Genomic DNA, 13,627 nt, shown 5'->3' with positions numbered 1-13,627 from the left:
CACTGGATTCCCCTGGAACAATTGTCAGTCTCTATGTGGGTGCTGGGAATCAAACCTAGTCCTCTGCATGAGCAGCCTGTGCTCTTAGCCACTGAGCCATCTTTCCAGCCCCACTGTGGTATAGTTTGTAAGGCTCTCAGTTTTACAAGCCTTTCTATGCCCTTCAACAGCTGGTTCGGATGTGTTGTTGGACTTTCAGAGACCATCTGCGTGTATCAGGCAGGCCATTCTGGGCTGTATAGAACATACCTCTGCAGGACTCCCTGCTGAGTCACTTCTCAGGATACACCCTAACAGACAACCCCTACCCGATCTTTGCAGTACACCATCCATAACTATTGGAGGTCTCACAGGGAAGGGGGAAAAAGACAACTCTATCAGAATCCCATTCTCCACTAGCACTGTCGGTACCATTGGCACAGGCTGGCTCTGGGGCTTGGAAGCTGCTCCGAGCTATTATTGTGCCTGGCTCTCTCTCAGCATGACTCAAGGCAGACAATACAGAGCGCACCGAGAGCATGGGAGATGAACAGTAAATACGAGGCCTTGGATTTTTTTAATCTTGTCAGTTTTTCCCTGATTTGTGTCCTTTATCCTAGCCCTTCTGCTATATAAGCTTCTCAAAGCTAATGCCCATAACGCCACCACCCACTGGTAACAGCGGGCTGCTGGGCCACTGTGGGGTTCTCATTGCAGTGATTTACAATGCCTGCCTGTTATTCAGCAACTGTATGTGTTAACCCGGTGGCACAAGGTTGCTCCAACACCTTCCCCTCTGGTTTCTCTTTACCCTGGGGGCCAAAAGCAACTACAGGGGTGCTGTCCTCCTGACTGCCTGGTTCAGACAGCACCACATCCTCCATCCTGCCAGAGCCAGAATAGTCCCTGGTGAAAAAGAAAGGAATGCTGGGTAATTATGGAATTCAGAGGATGCTTGACATCTCTACTGCCACATTTAAGATTAAAAATACATCTAAAAGGACTTTCTTTGGCCTTTTGTCAATACCAGGCCTCCCTGCCTTTTCTTCTATTGGAGCTCATATGATTAAATCAATGCAGACATGCACTCAAGCTCTAAAACGTATGTTAGCTACCAAGGCTGCTGGGAGTGACTCTCAGAGTGGGCAGACAGCTGTTCGGAAGTGAAATATGGTGGTCGTTTTGTTTCCTTGAAACATCACCCTAGAACCAGTGACTCCTTTCATACTTCTGCAATTTTAGTTGCTTTCCACAGTAATTTATGGATCCCAATTAACTAATAAATTTGCAAAGTACTGCTACTTTGAAATTCACCTGCATGCAGTCTCCTATCCCAGAACAAAGTGATGAGACAGCGATTGTCTCAAAGTGCATTTCTCTTAGCACAGGTGCCTCCATATTGTAGAGGAAAGAGCAGAAGCAGCTGGGGGCTGAAAAGTGGTGGCTCTCATGAGCTGCGCTGCAGTGGCTAAGAATAGTTTCATTTAACTATGGGAATATGGCTCTGTGGAGGACTTAAAGGTGGGAATCCCAGCAGTTGCAGAACAGGAGAAAAAAACTCCCAGCTATTCTTGCTGTATAGGGGTCTGCACAGGGAAAGCCAGGATTCCTGGGTCTTCTTAAATGAAATGTAGTCTTGCAAAGGCTTTCAAATCACCAAATACCCTGTTTACAGGCTTCTATTTTCATGAACCTTATTAAGGTGTCAAATCCTGTAGGTGTGTTTGGGGTTCTGACGGATCCAACAAGGTGACAGTAGGAAAGGGGTGGGTCTTCCAAGTCAGTGCTGTCAATCAATATGTGGGCTCCCAGCACTGACCTGTTCTCTCAGAAACAGGTTCTCTCTAGATGGTGTTCACAGATACATGCCAGCTCAGCAGGAGAGCAGATCACTTCTCACAGAGTACCTGCATGCTGAAGTTTAGTTTGTATTCATTCAGTAGAGGGTCACTTACCTCATCTTAGGCTATGCGCAAAAGAGTGGAGGAAAGCTAGTAAAGGATAAATGTGATTGTCTTTATGCAGCATCAGATAGGCTCCCAGTGCACCTGAGCTAGGTAGGGCAGGTGGTGACCAGGAGCACAGGGCCAGGAGGCCGGCAGCTCACACATTTGCTGCATAGGGCCCCTGCTTCTTTGCCTAAATTTGGCACAGCAAAGAAGGAAAGGGAGACTTACAAGACTTCTGGATCCCTCTAGAAACTCACTCATTCCTACACATTGTGCACTGGTCTCTTATTGCAGTCTTTAGGGAGGACTGTGTTGGGGAGTTTTTGCCGGTGGGATTGCAAACTTGTGCAACCCCAATAGAAAACGGTGTGGAGAACTCTTAAAAAACTAAAAACATGAACAGCAGATCCTAATCTTATCGAAAGGAATATTGACAACTGATTACCGCTAGAGGAGGAACAGCTGACCCTCCTAAAACAAAGACCTCTAGATAGGCTGACTAGATTCACCAGAAGGGCAAGTAGTGGGGAATGGCTGGGGGTGCCGACAACACAGCAGACAGTAGCAGGGATATCAGAGTATAAGGGCTCTAGTGGGGGGAGGGAGGCTATGGGAGGGTGCCATCTGGGAAGTGGGTGTAAAAAAAAATTCTTCAAAGCATTAAAAAACAAAACAAAACAAAACTAAAAACGAACCTACCATATGACCTGGTTAAGGCAGCATTTCTTTAGCATGATACATGGTTTTGTTGGGCATTTATGAAGATGGACAAAACAATGTATGGAGATTCTGCTATACTTTATTCCATACCATGGTACAGAAAACAACAATGACAGTTGACAAACCATTACATCCTTCATAATATAGACAAATTACAATTGGTAACAAATATGCAACATGGAGTATTCCAATCGCCTCACTATCTGTCATTTTGAAGCATAATGAGTGTCTGAATGAGGTTAGCACTTTCATAGGTACTAACCCCATTAGAAAGTACACATCTCAGTGCATCATACAAACAAAAATTTAAAAAGAGGCAAGAAAAAATTTTAAGTCCACTCCCAAACAAATAGGTAGATTTTGTATGTGCTTCTAACATATGCTGCTGTGAGAGGGGGAATGAGAATAGGAAACTGCTCATTTTTTTGAGATTTTTAAAGTTTTTAGTTTGGTATATGAGGAAACTGCAAGGCATATACAGCTTCCTCTGTCCAAAAGCCAGGAAAGGAGACAGAAGTCATATGCAGTTATGCAGCATATTCCTATGTTTAGGGGGCAGGCAATGATCTACCCCAGTATGTACAGCCTAAACATCCTCTTATATAACAAAGATTACAAACCCGGTAATATTCGCATGAGTATCTGATATGGACGCATACATAGGGTGCTGATTACACTGGCTGTCATATACACACTGGGGAAAGGGTACTAAGAGGCCTTGCTTTCTCTATATGCTTGAAGGCTCCCTTGGAAACTTTTTTAGTCACTCTTGGCAGCTAGGAACAGCTCCTCACCCTTGCATGGTGGGGAGACAGCTGCCCTGCCTTATGCCTCTATTTTGCTGAGTACAGCAAATGTTTTTTCATGTCCTATATATCTTGTATTTCTAAATCAATTCAACTGTTGCCTTTAAGAAAATGGAAACTAAGTCCCATGCTTCCTTTCTGAATACTGTGTGTAGTGAGGGCCTGGTAATGCCATTACCATCCAATGGGGTCCATGCTCTTCTCACCAGCTGTCCAAACTCAAGCTATCTTTCACATAAAAATAGTCTGACCACATTCCAGTGCCTTCTCAATAGTATAACAACATGTTAATGAACATAGTCTGTACTGATTTTCATGATGCCTTCAGAGGGCAGGAGAGAAAGGCAGAGCAGGGAGGAGGGAGGGAACGAGGGAGGGAGAAGGAAGGGGGGAGGAGAGAGAGGGAGAGAGAGAGGGAGGGAGGGAGGGAGAGAGAGAGAGAGAGAGAGAGAGAGAGAGAGAGAGAGAAAGAGAGAGATTGATTTTGACTTTCCTTTGTTGTAATGTCCTACTTCCCAGGAGAAGCTGTCTATAACAGAGCAGGGCTCTCTAGTGACCCTCAAATTCCGACTTGAAACCTTTCAACATTAGCATCAAGCTCTTGAAGTAAACTAAGTGAAATACAAACACAAAAGATTCTAAGCATCTTACACAGGAAAGGCCATTTCAAATTACAGGTAAAGTTTTTCCCCATTTAAGAAATCTCAATTTAAGTATACTTTAAAGCAAAATGCCTCTAAAAGTTTCCCGTGGAAGGAATGCATAAAAGAGGAATGAAAAACGATTTCCAAGTAGCAAATGGTAAACATTCTCACCTTGGGTGTCTTTTGTTTCCTTTAAAATCAATGAGTGATTCCTTGCTCAGCATCTGTGAGATTGCAATGAATACCCCAACTGGGTAGGATGGGCAATGCCCATCATGCCAGACAGCACCACGCTAAAACTTAGAAAACCTGACTCCACTTCCTTGGGTATATTGGGTTTGACTACAAAAAAGCTTTTCCTTCACCTGACATCCCAAAAGCCCTTGTCAAACTGGATCATAATTCCTAGTCTTGATCCGAAAAATGTGTGACACATTTCAAGCTTGTAGCTGGCTCCTTCTTTTTGATAAGGAGTAAAACATAAAACAACAGGCACAGAGGCATTTCCATAGGGATTTGTGTCTAGAGGAGCAAAGGGCATGCTCTACATGAAGTTTCCTAACTGCCCCCTTGGCCTCAGCATTTCTAGGATTCTGCATCGAGGTTGCCCTATAGGAGCCACGTGCACTGGGCAACGGTCCCCAGATTCAGGCACAATACATGGCAGCATGCCCTTTCTCCCAGTGACACAGAACTACCTTCATCCTCCAAGGTCCCCAGACTCCTTAAAACAAGGGAACTGGGGCCTTTCTTTTCCATTTCTGTCTTCAAAGCAAGATGTCTGCATTGCTTGTAAAGTTTGCATTTGAACATTATTACAGGAGACTGGTTTCAAGTCAGGTACCCAAACAGCTTGGAATGTTTTTGAACAATCTAATTCAAAGATGCTTTGTTGTAACTGAGTAAACAAAATTCTGGGTAAGTTTCTAATTTTCTTTTTAAGCACTAATCAGACAAGACTGCTTAAGGGCCCATCCAGACATGAATTTTTGCACCCAAGTTTTAAAAATGATGTTCTTCACTATTTTCTCCAGTTAGAAAATATAGACTATAACAGAGTAGATGGAAGAAAATTAAGATGTTGACAAGACCCAGAACAAATGTAAAAAGTTACCTCACTTTCTAGAGGTTGAAAAATCAGCCCTTCATCCCCTTTTTAGTGCTCGTACTTGTTTCTTTACTTCCAACCTGCTCAGAAACAGTCATGCTCTGTGACTTGAAAATGCTAAGCAGATCCCGATAGCCTATACAAATGCATGGTTATTTCCAAGAGAAAGAACCAACATTTTCAAATATCCTCAAAAGGTGAGGCACAGGTGGGGCCCCACTGTCTGGGACCATGCTGTCTAGTCAGTCAGAAAACAGGGGTTAGCTTTAGCAAAAAAATGTCCTTCCTGGTGACTGCGGAGAGCGCAGGGCTCTCAGAGAAAACACACATTGTTTTATGCCACTGTGTGGCTTTCAAGTACAGACATTACTGCAGAAGTGTGAACACCCAATGTGTTGTCTTAATGTATTTAAGACATGGCTGGTGAAAGCATAAAAACCTTTACAGAGATGCTGCGCTGCAGAGGGAAATCAAACAAAATCAAACACAAAGGACTGAAAAGAATACATGCCATGTATCAGTAAGCAAAGCTTAATCTTCACATAGTTCTCGGAAATCACAAGGTATCCAAATGCGTGCAAGGTTTTAAATAAATTGCAGAGAAAACAGGGTCTTGCCAGCTTCAATTTTCTTGTAAGTGAAATCCACCGCAGGGAGCAGGAGGAAACTGGTCCAGGAGCCCCTCACGTTGTTGGCCACTTCGTTAAGTATTTTATATATATATTTTTTTTTTTCTTCTTCTTCTTCTTCCCAGAATGATGACAACTTAATCCTAGAAAGAGGAAAAGAGAAAATTGTTATATTTAAAAAAACAACTTGCATCATTCATTTCTCCTGGATTACTTGAGACATCAAAATTGGTCAGGCCAAAGTGGGCCCATACTGCATAGTGCTCCACAGCCACGCCAAGTGCATATAATATTTTGAGGGCTAACAATCTCCTTAATGAAAACATTTCTTATGATATGATAAACAAATGTTCTGGCTATGTATTTTTTTTTCTTTTAAAATAATTAAACTACATGAATAAAAATGGGTTAACTTCTTCTTGGATTATTTAGAGAAAAAGATAGCAGAATTCCTTCCCTCGACTGGCAGCAGCAATACTGGTCTTAATTAAGTGCCTGTAGCACCCTACAGACTGTTAAAAGGACACATCGCCAAGTTCGTTTTAATGAATAAGAAATAGAAAAATGGATCACACACATGCTTCTAAAGTCAGCTGTATATGATTCCTAGGTTGCCTATTATCAGTTACTTTAGATTCAGCAGGGCGAAAGTTGGTCAGCACTGCCTGAATTGGCACCCTCCTCCCAACAGGCTTGCTTGTTTCCAATGACATCTGTTTGAAACTTCCGAGCCCCTTATAGGCAAGTGGGTTAAGGGAAATGAAGGGGTGTTCCCTGTGCATCGCTCCATGATGTTTTTAAACTCTTAAAAGTTTTTTAGCTGAACCTCTTGGTTGGAAAGAGAATGCCTAGATAGGCAAGTGTGGGACCCCCAAGTTCAAGTCCCACAGTGGAAGGAGTTGATGCATCATCTCCATTTCCATCTCATCCCAGAATCTATACATTCCCTAGATTCAAAAGTTTGTTCCCAGTGACTGCCTAGCCAGGCCTGCCTGGTCCCATCACAAGAAGATTCTGTCTTCTTCCCAGACACAGAGGAAACTTGGCCAAAGTATGCTCCCCAGGTTTGACTATTCTGGAAACTTCACATACACTTGCCTTGATGCTGCCCCCATGGGTTGTGGCATTAACGGCATTCTGTGTCTGGCAGTGACCTGACAATGCCTGAACCAAGAGAGCAGAAAGTTCTGCTCTTATACTTAAGATCCACTAGAATAGCATCATCCCTACCCTCTCATGAGCTTCACTTCACTTATTATGATGGATTTTCAGAATTTCAACCTCCCATTCAGTGTTGTACAGCCATCATGCCTCTGTGGTAATAAAGCATTTCATCACTTTCAAAGGCAACTCCATGCCATTTAGAGCGTCCATTCCTCATACCTCCCTTGGCCCAGTCTCTGGAAATGACTACTAGTCTTTCTGTCTCTATGGATTTACTTATTCTAGATATTTCATATAAGTTCACAAATGTGACCCACTACATCTCACAGTTTTCAATAAGCATAATGTAGTAGGTGTCAGCACTTCATTATTTTATAACATATGGCTGAAAAATATTGCATTGTATGGATATATCACACCTTCATTATCCATTCATCAGTTAATGTATATTTGGGCTGTATCACCTTGTGGCTCTTGTAAACTTTCTATCAACGATGATATAACAAGTGTTTGCTTCAAAACATGTTTTGAATTCTTTTGGTTATATACCTAGGAGTGCAATTTCTGGGTTATATGGTGAATCTGTGCTTAAATTCTTGAGAAACTGAGAAAATCTTCCAAAATGGATGAACCATTTTACCTTCTCAAGAGCAATGCAGAAGGATTCCAATTTCTATACCCATGCCAATACTTGCTGTTTTTCTCATTTTTAAAAAAATTATAGTTATCCTATTATGATGAACTGGTTTGGTTTTTATTAATTTGCCTTTTCCTAACGGGTAATGATCCTGAATACCTTTTTCATGTGCTTATTTGCCATATGAATATTTTCTTTAGAGAAATATCTGTTCAAGTCCTTTACTCAGTTTGAAACTGTTTTTAATTAATTTTTACTTTATGTGTATAAGTGCATTGCCTGTATGTGTGTAAGTACACCCATGTCATGCAGTGGCCAGAAGAGGGCATTGGATCCAGTGGAACTGGAGTTCCATGTGGGTGCTAGGAACTGAACCTGGATCCTCTGGAAGAGTAGCCAGTGTTCTTAAGCACTGAGCCATCTCTCTAGTTCCTTAAAATTGTTTTTGTTGTTGAGTTGCAGTTCTTTATGCTTTTGGGATATTAATCTCTTATGAACTATAAAGTTTGAAAATATTTTATCCTACAGATTATCCTAGCATTCCATTGACTGTGTCATTTGAATTTTGAAGCTTAATTTATACAATTTTATTTTGTTACTTATACTTTTGGTGCAATATTTAAAATATTCATGGTGAAATTCAATGTTATAAAGATTAGCACCTCTATTTTCTTTTATGAGTTCCTATAGTTTTAGTCATTACAGTTAGACCTTCCATTCATTTTATGCTGAGTTTTGTGTATGGAAATAAGGTAGAATCACTTTCTGGAGAGTTCTCTGTTTTCTGACTGGATGGAACAGAAACAGAAGTCTTCTATCAAGTTTCTGGGAGAGGCCGTACCCCTGCTACCTCTAAATCCTATTGTTGTTAACTCATATACTCATTGCTTTGTGTACCATTCTCTACCACTCAAGTTCACCCTTCACCCCTGCCTGGTTGTACAGATATGAGTTTATAAGCCTCAAGTGTCTTTATTCAGTCCCCAACTCCGCTACCAACCTTGACACTTTTATTAAGCAGATGACAAAAGTATGCTTTTTATTCTACTCAGCTTAAACTGAAGTTGGATTCCAGCTCTTCAAGGTAGACTTACTCCAGCCAAAGGGGCTATGTATGTTTTTTGCTATTTGTCACTGTTGACAACTGCTTACCTAGGCATTGGGCTCTTATGACTAGACCCAAATGATATGGTCTTGGCTTGGTTCTCCTCTCTGTACCACTTTAATCAACAGAATAGAGACCTGCAATGGAATGAATACCTGGTGTCCAAGTTGACTTCCTGAACCAGAGACTCAGTCCTTGTTGATATATTCCCTTTTAAGATGCAAGTAAGGATGCATATGGCATCACTGTGATACTGATTAGACTTGACGTTGTCAAGGGCATAGCATAGGCATGGCTCAGGCACTCAGTAAGTAGTTGATAAATGAACAGGAAAGGAAAATGGAAGTGAGTCAGAGTGGCATACTCACAGATAAACAGGGCTATGGCTTGGCTCTGTTCTTGCTGAAACAGATGGTACAGAGTAACTACTGTAACAACAGTGCCCAGCTACTATGCTGGGTCTAGAGAAGGCCATCCACAGACACACCATCTCCAAGAAAGGTCAGGATTAACTCCTTGCTACAGGACAGATGCTTTTTTTTTTTTCTCTATGATATATTTGAAAGACATGATTTGGTTCCCAATATATCTGATTCATGTAACAATAAATTATGTGGTCACCATACACATTACTATCTTATTGAGTTCATTTAAGACTTGTTAATATTTGTATTGTCTTTGTCCTGGTTCTTTTCAAGTGCAATCTCTAGAAAAATCATACATTCCTAACCTAAAGTTTAACCAGAACTGAATAAGGGATAACACATAATAGCAGTGATTGGAGAGTAAATGGTAAATGCAGTGTCTATGATAAATCCAGCTTTGGGTTCTGACATTTAATGGAAGAGTCCAAGAATGAGAAAAGAAGAGATGCCAGTGAGAGTATGGTTCCCACCTCTGTGAGATGATTCTGAAGAGCCCACATTGTAACCATCTACCCTGACTTGAAGCTCTCACAAAGCACAGGTTGCCCCTCCTCTTGATGCTCTCACAGAGCCCAGGATCCCCCTCCTCTTGCCTTGGGTAGCATTAGCTTCAATTTTTAACGAAAGCACAGAAAACATTTTTAGAAATCTAAGTGTAATCATGTATTTCATGACTGGAGGTTTAGGATGACAGAAGATATGCTGTGACAGGGAAGTAAATATGATGCAAATGTAAACCTTCCCCTTACATTTGATTGATAGTTAAAACACATCACATGCCCAATACCAAAGAACAGGAAATAATGAAGTACAAGCTCAACAGTGTGTGGACAGTCATAGGTCTGTAAATCATAAGATTGGTGGGTGCCAGTTTTATCTAGTTTTCAGTTTTTACATTGTCCTTTCTCTAAAATGAATGTCTTAAACAAGAACTTGGATTCAATTGACAAAATCCTTAGTCAGAAATATCTACATAGAGCTCCTCAGCTATAAATATTAATTAATTGGATTGCCGGTACCCATAATGCAACTTTGTTCTGACCCATGTGCCCTATGAACTAGATATTTTTTGGATTCAATTTCCTTAAAACCAACTGTCAGCATCATGTGATGGAGGAGATGAGAAATGAAAATGAGCAGTCCCGCTGTGCAGGTGGGTGACCTGTGGGAGACAGTCTGCCTGCTAGAATTTTTACACGAACCATCAGACACAGACCAATTGATTAGATCATCTCATACCCGCCACCAACTAGGCTCAAGAGACTAATTAGAGAGAGTACTGCCTGCGCGGGCACCCCATTGACACCTAATTTGCTCAGCCAAAGCCTTTGGGGAAAATGTATTATCTCCGCAGCTGCACTTCATGCATTTCTGATTTGAGGCATAAGCAAGGAGTGCTTCAGCACTCTTTTGAGCAAGCAGAATGTAGAAGCCCTTAAGTGCTAAATGCAAGCAAACAGACCCAAATTAAAACCCGGCTAGGCTCTTTCTAATTCCCTCTGTGCTCTCTGATAAATCTTTGTGTGTACATACACACACCCCTATACACATGCACGCCATTTACATGCCCGAGGGAGAGCAGAACCGAGGCCCCAGCTCAGGATGTTCCAATGTGCTCAGATGGCCCGTTTATCCTCTTTAAGGTTTTGTGTTTGTTTTTATTGTAGATTCCTCCCCCTCACCGCCCCCCCTCCCCCCAGCCTGGCTCACTGTCCTTCCTTAAAGTATTTTTTTTTTTTTACAGGAAGACTGGCACTTAAAAAAATAGTTTTTCCTCTAAGCCTCACTGGAAAAAAGTGATTATTTTGGTTCAAAATTAAAATGACTGTAGGTTTTCCCTTCATCACACTATGAACAGGATAGTCTTAGGATGTATATGTGGCCAAGGAGTAATCGGAAAATTTCTATTTGAGAGACTCCTGAAGAAGTCTCTGCTTAATAGAGAAGAAACACTACCTTTTGACAAAAAGGAAGCTACCTCATGATAGCAAATCCAATACAGGATTTATAAACCAAAGAGGTACTCTCACTCTCTCTCTCTCTCTCTCTCTCTCTCTCTCTCTCTCTCTTTCTCTCTTTTAAAGTATCATTTAATCAAGCTTAGACATATCTGTTTCTGACTCAGAGTAAAACTAAAGTAAAACTAAAGCTAACCTCCCTCTCAAATGTAGAATCCAAAAGAGTGGCACATGGCAGGCATTTAAAGAGAAGTATGCAATTAATTACACGCTTGAAAAAAAGGAAATCAAAATAAATAATCCAAGTAATATGGAAAAATTGGGTGGCTCTGTGCCAGATCTAGAGGGTATAGGCAATGGCTTTCCACGCTGGAATAAAACAGAAAAACCAAAGCAAATGGGACCTGGCATCTTCTGAGGATTCACTGGTTTGGGGGCCCTTCTGCTCGGTGTTGTATGAATTAGTTTATTCTTATGTTCTGGTAAAGTATAATAAAACTTTGTAATTTTACACATTTACTCTATTATTAACAATTCAGTGACCAATTTATCTTTTTAAATCACTTTACCTGACTGACTTTTAAAACTAGTATTCCAAATTGAACTTATTTGGGTGCCCAGTCAGTGGATTCCAGCAGCCATCTGGGTGTCTTTCTAAAGGTATGGAGAGAATGATTTGAAAATACTTAGAAATTAGGACCTTTACTAAAATGCTGTCTGTAGAAATCTTCTCCCTAAGTTTTATGTCTACAAGATTCACAAGAAAAGTGCCAGGGGAAACCAATCAGCCAATCTTTAAGGCTCTGCCACTTTGAGTTGTTTTGCTTAAAACACCAAGAAAAACAAAGCCTTTGTACCAAATTTATCTTCAAGTACACTTTATTATTGTACATAATTAAGTCTATGAATAATATGTTAAGTGCTAAGTACCCAGGGCAAGCACAGGTATTAAACACACACACACACACACACACACACACACACACACTCATTTGTGTGTATGTATGCCACACGATCAGCTTTTATTCTGAATGTTTTATATCGATGTTGGATTAAGAATACTTTAGGTTTCTTATTGAATTCAGAAAATCTAATGATAGTTTATTAGCTTTTTGAGAAAATTCATATTATGATTTAGCTAGAAATATAGGTTTTCTTTTAGAACATCTGAAATCTATATTTTCCAGTTTCTCTGACCCTATATAAGTTCCCTGAACGATGGGAGAGATAGTGTGGAGTTGAAGGAAGTAGGAACTTTGCTAAACCTACTTCTGTAACTTGTTTTTGTGATAACCGTGCCTCTTCCCTCCAGAAGAGAACACATCTTTGAGACCAGCAACACAATATTAATTAAAATGAATACAGAGATAGACAGGCTTTGTTTTAAGCTTAACAGAAGGTCTATCATTCAAAATAGTCCAAATCCTTTAGGTTGAAAGCTGTTTGGTAACATCCATATGGATGCACAATTCACTAATTGCAGCAACTTTGCACATTTTAAGCTTTTGTGCCAAAGTGGTGATTTTAATTAGAAAATTTTCAGGCAGAGATGTAAGTCTGACATCTCAAAACAAAGCATTTCTCAAATGAGGAGATGGGCTTAACATATCATTTTAATAATCATCATTATCAATCAACATTTATTGAAGTCCTCATTAAAGGCCAGGCATTATATGATCTAGAATTAGTATTGATGGAAAAGAATGCTCTGTTTTAATGGTGTGACTGTTTAAAGTGAATTTATGCAAATGTCAAACACTGGTCATATTTTAGACACGTGGACAAAAGCAAAGCAATTCTGGGACTCCCGCCCTCCTCTGAGAGTGCCAGAGGGTGCAGAGAGATTCCTGAGCAAGTCATCTCAGAACTACTGACACAGCTAATGTCTTAAATATACATTTCTATAAAACTTAAATATCATACAACTATATTAAAGTATATATGTATATAAAATATACTATATCATAAAACTCTGTGAGGCCTGAAACAGCTTTAGTGACAGAATTAATAGAAAAGCTTTCACCAAAGGTGGCTTATTCTTTTCAAGGATTTCATATTACTTGAAGCCTTTATTTGCTCAGCATACCTTTAAAAGTGACTGGTTCCCAAGTGAGTATTAGTTAAATAAACAAGATTTTGACCCCTGAACACTTCTTATACATTACAGTCATATTAAAAAATAGGCTGGGCATGGTGGTGCACGCCTTTAATACCAGCACTTGGGAGGCTGAGGCAGGTGGATCTCTGTGAGTTCAAGGCCAGCCTGGTCTCCATAGTGAATTCAGGCCAGCTGGGGCTACAGGGAGATCCTGTCTCAAAAAGACTATATATATATACCAAATGCAAAGTCATGGAACTCAGCAGTGTGTGCATGTCTTACAACTTACAGTGCGTACACACAGAAATCTCATAAGACCACTTACAAGTATTTGACAGTCAGACAAACAGGTTAATGTTGTACATTACTTTGTACTTTTTTATTTGAGAGGAGATTTAATTCCAT

The 13,627-nt window shown here is 40.4% G+C and overlaps 1 protein-coding gene across 7 annotated transcripts in view; it reads right to left on the bottom strand.

Moving 5' to 3' along the window:
- Positions 1 to 2,709: 2,709 nt before the first annotated feature.
- Cdk14 (cyclin dependent kinase 14) overlaps positions 2,710 to 13,627 on the bottom strand; it is a 633,917-nt gene continuing 622,999 nt past the window's right edge. For 6 of the 7 annotated variants that reach the window (XR_003847675.1, XM_008822523.2, XM_029558329.1 and 3 more), the window contains one exon: positions 2,710 to 5,978. The gene's annotated coding sequence lies outside the window, so the exon portion shown is untranslated. Of the gene's footprint in view, positions 5,979 to 11,693; positions 11,779 to 13,627 lie in introns of all 7 variants that reach the window. The other variant, XR_003847674.1, reaches the window with a different exon arrangement.

Source organism: Nannospalax galili, unplaced genomic scaffold (assembly GCF_000622305.1).
Source record: "Nannospalax galili isolate Female #2095 unplaced genomic scaffold, S.galili_v1.0 scaffold85, whole genome shotgun sequence".
NCBI classification, from domain to species: domain Eukaryota; kingdom Metazoa; phylum Chordata; class Mammalia; order Rodentia; family Spalacidae; genus Nannospalax; species Nannospalax galili.
Note: the sequence above shows the minus strand (reverse complement) of the source record. Positions and strands in the feature narration are given on the sequence as shown.